A 7,980-nucleotide genomic window follows, 5' to 3' on the forward strand; every position below is an offset into this window, starting at 1 on the left:
ATATTATAAATAAATAAATAAATAAATAAATAAATAGATCAGTTTTAAAGTAAAGTTAAAGGTTTGACTTTCCCAACCTGCATGTTTCAAAAATGATTTTAAGAGGAATAAWCAGGTTCTGAATGTATTTAAATTTTTCTAATTTACCTGGTGCAGCAGTTTTTCTAGACAACTTAAGTCAACAGTTCATTAACCCAATAACTTAATTCACAGAATGACTGCACCCAAGTGATGTAWGAATATAAACCAGGAATACGATCTGCCAATCTAGATGCTGTTATTGAAAATTAATCCATGCCTCTTATGGCAGAATGGAGATCAGAATGTAAAACAATTCATATCTAAAATTATTTGAAAGGGGAATAATATGTGTTTATCAGCATATTTAAATTCTATACCATAATAAAAGTAACTATGTCACCTTCAGTTGTTATTAAAATGTTTTTTATATGTTTAAATAGAAAATAAACTTGACTTTTCATCATATCTGTTTCTAAACGCCTTGGAATTGGCCTCTGTCTCTTTAAGAACCTCCTTCCTCTTCTGTCCCACCGATTTTAGTACGTGCCAGGTGTGTGATTGCTCTGTGATGAGGAAGCTCGGCTTGGAGACACAGCCCAGAGGAGGAGCTGATCTCAAAAGGCGGTTCTAGTCCCAACCGGTCGTTTTTGCTCCGCTGCCTGGCTGCCTCAGGACACTACAGGATTTCTTAAACATGCACGAATGAGTCGAAGCAAGACTTTGGGCATGTTTTTGATGAGAGAATAACATTATAACATGATATAAAACTCATAAAAGTTGATTTTACATGATATTGCCTCTTTAAGCTTTTGCTCTTCTGAAATTACAGCTCTCTCTCTCCCTTATGCTAGTTTTGGTTTGATCCAAGCTGTAGAAACCCACTGAATGGCCTTCAAGCAGGTTTAAAATGTTTAGAAAATGTTCTCAGGATTAAACTACAAATGCTAACATGTCAACAACAATTTTATTTTTTAAGCCAAAAAAAAAAAAAGCTTTTTGGGTAGCCTTTTACATATTTTTTAACTCCCGCATTTATATTTCAAAAATACAGATGCTGGAAGCTTTGCAAAACCATCACACAATCAACATTTTGCACCTCAGTCCACCTACACAATTTTGAAGAGGCTTTCGCTTTAAGCCTAAATTATGAATCTGTTCTACTCAGAACGCTGATGGAGGCAACAAAGCAGAGTCCTTATTAACTAACATGCTGACCTGAACAATGAATTAACAGTCAACTGCTTTTGCCGTCAACATAAATAAGGTCTCACTCTCAGTTTTGTTGTTGTTAATTAGCAGTAGCAGCGCAGCGCGGGCTGTGCTCCGAGATCTCCCTTGTTACTGAGGTAACAGTACATTGTGAGAGGCGCATCTTGTTAAAATGCAGCACAGCGTTTGATCTATAACTCTTTCTAATGGTTTTAAACTTGAGATAGTCCCGCTTGTCTAGGTAAATAGTGGCACATGTTCTTCATACTAATCATTCTCACCAATTATTGTGTAAAAAGTTCCGAGATGTTTGAAAAACAAAGCAGAGCTGTGGAAATTTAGCTCATTTTTATATATTTTTTTCACACAAAACTTGCCTACTTCGTGACATAACCTGTTATATTGAATTAAAAAAAAAACATTAAAGTGATAGGTTTTTTTTTTATCTTGCAGACGGCGCATCGTCATCGTGGTGGAGGCTGCAGCTTTCACCATGACAGAGCGTGCTTAGTCTGCAGCAATGTGTAGGTGAGTTTGTGAGTAACATCCTCATAGTTACCAGGTTTCCCAACACAAGAATCAATTGAAACAAGATAATCTGTGTTCACTTTGTCTGTCATCGGTTTTATTGTTGAGCTTCCCCTCTCAGTTTGAGGGATTTTTTTGCGGGAAACAACTAATAATAATATATTACAATGCAACACATTTATGTAACAATCTGGAATATTGAATCTTATCTGAGTTAAACAGGGCTTTTCTGATGTGTGCTTTGTGTAGAAATAATGTCATATATGTAAACCATCAGTTTTAACTATGAAGCTATCTTTTGAACTTTACAACCTTTCATAACTCAGTATAAGTTCCCACATAAAGGTTGGTCTTGTACTCATGGAATATTTATACACAGTGCTTCTTCTCAAGTGATGTTTTTCCCTTTTTAAATATTCAAGTAGTTATGTTACCAAGCCTAAGCAAAGACACTGGCACAATATATTTTCTTTTGCACATGTCATTAATCCTTCTCACCTGCTACTGAAAAACTAAAGAAAAGCAATAAATGTTTGTGTCCATACTTTTTTAATGGTTTATGTTCATATTTTCATTCATTACTTTTTTTAACCAGATTTTTCTTTCTAATGCCATTTTACAGCAGCTGTCACTGTTGACCYGTGGCAAGTCCATTGCAGGGCAAGACAAACATGACTGACTTACAGTTTGAGTGACTAAATTAATTTTAATAAAACTATGATTAGTTGTACATCTGCAGCCCAACCCAATTCAAGATGTCCGACAGCTAATTGACCTTAGCAAAAACAAATTGGCAATAACAGTTATTTTACAGATATACAGTTTGGTGAGAGTCATTGGTAACACGTCATGATAACTTCTTTATGTAGCCTTATTTAATCATTAATAAATGGTTAATCAACCTTTAAATTATTCTTAATAAAGGATGATTCACACTTAGCTATGGAGCTACAAATTAACACATTTATTATTGCTTTACTCATAAAGGCTAKTTACTTCCAAAACATATTCAATGGTGTGAATACAGACTGGCCTAGAATCGAACCAACTACAGGAAACATGGGCCTTTTTGGACTTTACAGGCCACCGTAGCTTAGCAACATTACCTGTTCAGCATTGCTAATGCTAACACTGCGCTACAAAAAAATGAGCTGCTCTTGATATTCTTAATAGTCAGTTGTATTAACAGCATCATCTTTATTTCCGAGTGTGTGTGTTATGTTCCACCCCCGTCATTTCTGTCCATTGGGAGCAATGAGCGTCACCTGCATGGCTTTGTTTATAAATTATAGTCCTCTTGCAAAAAGCTCAATGTGAATGCAAACTGCACTAAAGGAAAAAAAGTCTGCTTTTTGATCTGGACCAAACAAGTGGACCAAAGGACTTTCCTAGTGTGAATGCACCCTAAAGCAGGGGTCTCCAACCAGTAGCTCCTGAGCTCATTTAAAGTAGCTCTTCAGTGCTTSTGAAAAATTAYGAGAAMCTAAATTTAATTTGTTYCTGGCCAAACAAACTTTCTTTAATTCCAATCAATTTATAGATGTCCCTTCCGCTTGGTTGTCAATCAGTTTAGAGCTCAGTATGGTCGATCGGCAGATGACGCGTGGTTACGTGGTTGTTCTGCGTTCCTTTTCACACACACCTTTCATAGCCCCTTGTGACACACTTTGCCAAACTCCTGGGAAACCCCTCCCACTGCGGTATATGTCACTACAGGGGGTTTCTTCCTGCTGGAGTCCACATTGTGGAAGAAAAAAAAATCAGAGACCCATCTCCCAACAATATTTGTGCACAAATCTGTTGCAGTTAAACCCTGAGTTATTAGTGTGAAATACARTATAATATCAGTGGATGAACACAAAAAGCACATTCATGTAAATTCTGTGTTATTCGTGGTGGTTTCATGTGAATTGAAGGCAATGTTTTTTTTGTGCAAAACAAGCTTATTGCAATGGTTTAAGATTAAGTTTAAAATTAAATGCTGCAAAAAGTAGCTCTCAGACAATTTTATTTTGTGAAAGTAGCTCTAGATTGGAGGTTGGAGACCCCTGCCRGAAAGGTATTTGTTAATGTAGACAAAACCCTTAAGGGCCACAGGTTCCTTTTCACCTGTGGAAACCATTATGGTCACTTCTAACATTCTCTAACCATTAATACAAGTTTAACACATGGTGTGAAAGTACATTTATAGGAGCATTTACATACATATACACACAGTATATAGAATAGTTAATTCATGAGTTATTAAGCATGAATAAAAAAGAAGTATGCTGGTTTTGAAAATAATTAGCTTTTATGTGTAAATAATTAATAAATGTGTTTATTTATAGCTCATTAAATATGAATCATCTCTCAATGTTTTCAAGGTTAACTAACTTTTAATGATTAAGTAAGGTATATATGCTACAGAATCATTTACAACACTATGTGAGATCTTACATCATGTGAGATCATAATTTCTGTGGTGAGCGATATGCATTCCTTGTACATTTTTAAATTACTTGTACTCATATTCTTTGTATTTTGTAAAATGAAAACCGAAGCTCAGAGTAAAACCCTAACACATTTCGAGGTATTTCAGACCATCCATCCTGCCTCAGTTCTGCTCGGTGTTGTCGGGGTTCTGAGCCCATCTCAGCATGTGTTCCGTGAGAGGGGAGGTTCATCACTGCAGAGGTTGCCAGACCATTATAGAGCTAATGCGTAGAGACACACTAACGTCTTTACACTCACAGTTTTTCCACCCACAGGCTGTTGGGAGATTCTTTCACCTGAGCTGCATCTCTTTGAATGGTGGGAGGAAAACAAGGCTTTTGCAGAACATAAATACAACACATCTCACAATAAAATGAATAAAATCTAAATAACTATTGTAATATGACACTTTGCATCTCATTCATATGAAATCAATTAACAGAAGAATTGTTCTTTACAAGGATTTTCTTGCAGTCTTTCTTAAAACTCCTTCAAAAAAATACAGAAATGCCTGTCCCTTTTAAAACATGAACAAAACATTCAACAGCACTTTAACATAAAACAGTAAATTTATTCAGCCACCTACGGGCACTGTATCCCTGTAACTGTGCTATCTGTGCATGCCAAGAAAGTAAACCGAAAAACAAAGCTTAATTTCAGTCACAGATGAGCCTTACACGTCATTCCTCAGCCTGATGCATCTTGTTTTCTATTCAGCAGGAGTGTTGTTGTTAAGTGGAATGCAGAGGTGGTTCAGTCTAAATTATCTCTGTTGTTTTTTTTTTACACTTTAGCAGAATGTTTTGTGTGAGAAGAAAACATTCGAAAAGGAACAGAAAATACAAAAAAACCAGTGTATTAAATATCAAATGTTGATCTGAGTTAAAGCTGAGACTAAATTCAATTTTTTTGCACTCCTAGAGACTCCACGCACACAACAAAATGTCTTTAACCACTAAAAAGAAGATTCAGCATATGTCTCATTAAGACATTAAAGGCAGAYCATACTTTATTGCTCGCCACCTTAGGTGATAGCGCTTCGGAGTTAAATCTTATGATGAGATATGACTTTGGTGGAGCTGTTTTGGTCAAACCTTGAAAATAATGTTACTGTGAGGCATCACACTCAGACTATGGGCTGTTAATGACTTCCAGCTACTACCACACCAAATTTGACACCAACATCTGCCAATTTGATGGAGTTATAACCATTTAACATAACATAGCATCAATAATTGAATTGCCTAAGTTAATCAGCTCAAGATGTTCTTTCATTAAGTTTCATTGTATGTTCAGTGGTTCATGAGATATTTTGCTAACAGACAAGATAGACTCCAACAGTTAATGGCAGCATTTTAAGCAAAACCATCAGACAACATGTGTAAATTTACATCATTTTTTATTTTTATTTTACACATTTTAAATATTTGTGTGTTTTAAAATACATTTCACATACTTATACCTTGCATCACAAGTACACCTTTTCTTCTTTCCTTTTAGGCAAGACACCTTGCAGGTAAATGTGGCCCAAATCTGATTGTTTTTGAGCTACGCAAAACTGAATGTCTCATTTCATTCGACTCTTACAGAACGTTTCTTATGTAGCAGTGAGCAGATCGATTCATGTATTTATAATGGTATCAATGGTACCAGTGTCAAGTGCAGAACTCTGTGTGTCTTCAGCTACAGAACACAAGTCCAGTTGTTTATCTTTGCTTTTTTAATTTCCCATGTTCTGGATGACCAAGAATCTACAGCAATAGATGACGGCTAAGCTAGTCGAACTGTGTCAATGCTTACGGGTTGGGACTGATATCGAGTTTACTTTACAGTCCGCTCGTCGCTTTGCTCCAAAAGTATGATGCTGCACTGCAGAATTCATCAAGAGGTGAGATTAAATGAACCTAACAAGAGCTCAGATGGTAATTAAATCATTTCTGGTTACACAAAAACTTCAGAATCACACACGCTAACACATTTTGCATGTGTGGCAGTGGCGGATCTAGGATTTTTCTGAGTAAGGGGCCATCAAGGGGCCACAATATTCATAGAAGGGCCAAGTCTTTGTTCAACATCCTTTCACACAAATCCCCAGTTGTTGTAAGGTATTAACCAGTCATTCATGTTCAAACACTTGTAATGTAATGTCATTTTTTAAAAAAGGGTACCACTTTACAATAAGGCTCCCCTGATATATGGCTTTTAAAGACTTTATAGATACGTTATTAATTCATCTGTAAACACTTTATGCATTATGAATATGTGTTTGTTATGCATTAATTAAGGTAAAAAATAGACTAAACTGTCTGGTTTCTTTCCAAACACTGAGCCAAATCTGCTTGGTATAAACCATTTCAGACTAGTTTACTACTTGTCAAGAACAGTAATGATTAGGAAACCCATATTTTATCATATAATATTGTACTGTATTACTGCACTATAAATATCCATAAATATTAAAGGGATCTTTATTTTAAAGTGTGAAACTTTACATTATTTTGGATGGGGTTGGATTATTTGGTATGTTAACATGACATTTTTTAAATCTTTTTTGATACATCATCATTGTTGACAGTAGTTACATGTTTGAACAATAATTTCAAATATTGATAATCACCACAAAGTTTTAAAAATTATTTTCACATTAAAGACTAACTTTTGGTATTCATAAATGTTTACTTGTCATCAAGAAATGGTGTACTGAATTACACTTTATGACAAGTCTCCCTTTTACAGTTGTGAATATTTAAAATGCAGTAATACAGTACAATATTATTATGTTAAAATATGTTTCTTATTGTTATTGTGCTTACAATGTAGTAACTATAGTATGAAATGTTATAGCACCTTTAGATGTAATATATACGTGAACAGATTTGTCTCATTATTTGGTAAGGAATTAGACAATTTTGTCTAATTCCTAATAAATTAAAAAACCTATCTATAAACTCTTTATAAGTGCAGGGGAGCCTTATTGTAAAGTGGTACTTGCACCAGTAAATTCTCCTTCCAGTTTTTCATACATTTCACTGTACATAGATAAAATACTCTCAAACACATAACGTGAGAAAATCCAGCCATCATTTGTCAGTTGAAAGACTTTTTCTTGCAGGATTGTTCAAATATTCTTAAGAAGAGAAGAAGAATTCTGTAAGCTTGATTCAGTCTGGACTTTACTAATTGACTCATTAGCTCAACTAGTGTTTGAACATGGAACTGCATCCACCATCATTCCCAGGTAAAGGACATATGAGGACAGGGGCACTTCAGGGGGCCAATCAGATTTCAGCTGGGGCCAATGCCCCTGTGGCCCCTCCCCTAGAACCACCCCTGATGCGTGGCTAATCCTCAAACAAAGCTCGATGTGTGTGATGTCACTTCTTCTGTGCATAATGGGCCCCTCTGAACTGTTAACAGTTCATACTGGAGTCTGGAGGTCATATTTCAACAATAATGTGATACACTGCTGAAAAATAAGAAAAGATCTGAACAAAATCTAAGACCTGCAGTGTGAACGTAAGCCACACAATAATTTCCTTACTTCTTGATTCACTTTACGCCTCCCCCAAAGCCCTCTGGTGCCCCCTAAGTGCAGCGTGCCCCACAGTTTGAAAACCCCTGCTTTAGATGTTTACCTGTTTCTTGACCCTCAGAAATCTGTAGTTTTCACAAAAAGTCCATAGTACTCACAGGCGATACAACAAGTGTGTGTGTGTGTGTGTGTGTGTGTGTGTGTGTGTGTGTGTG

The 7,980-nt window shown here is 35.9% G+C and overlaps 1 long non-coding RNA gene across 1 annotated transcript in view; it reads left to right on the forward strand.

Annotated features, from left to right (window-relative positions):
• Positions 1-7,980, forward strand: part of LOC106528446 (uncharacterized) — a 52,810-nt gene that overhangs the window by 14,055 nt on the left and 30,775 nt on the right. The window contains exon 3 of the long non-coding RNA XR_001311503.1: positions 1,684-1,758. This is a non-coding gene — a long non-coding RNA (uncharacterized LOC106528446). The remainder of the gene's footprint in view (positions 1-1,683; positions 1,759-7,980) is intronic.

The sequence above is a fragment of the Austrofundulus limnaeus genome, unplaced genomic scaffold, assembly GCF_001266775.1.
Source record: "Austrofundulus limnaeus strain Quisiro unplaced genomic scaffold, Austrofundulus_limnaeus-1.0 Scaffold4, whole genome shotgun sequence".
In the NCBI taxonomy this organism is placed as follows: Eukaryota; Metazoa; Chordata; class Actinopteri; order Cyprinodontiformes; family Rivulidae; genus Austrofundulus; species Austrofundulus limnaeus.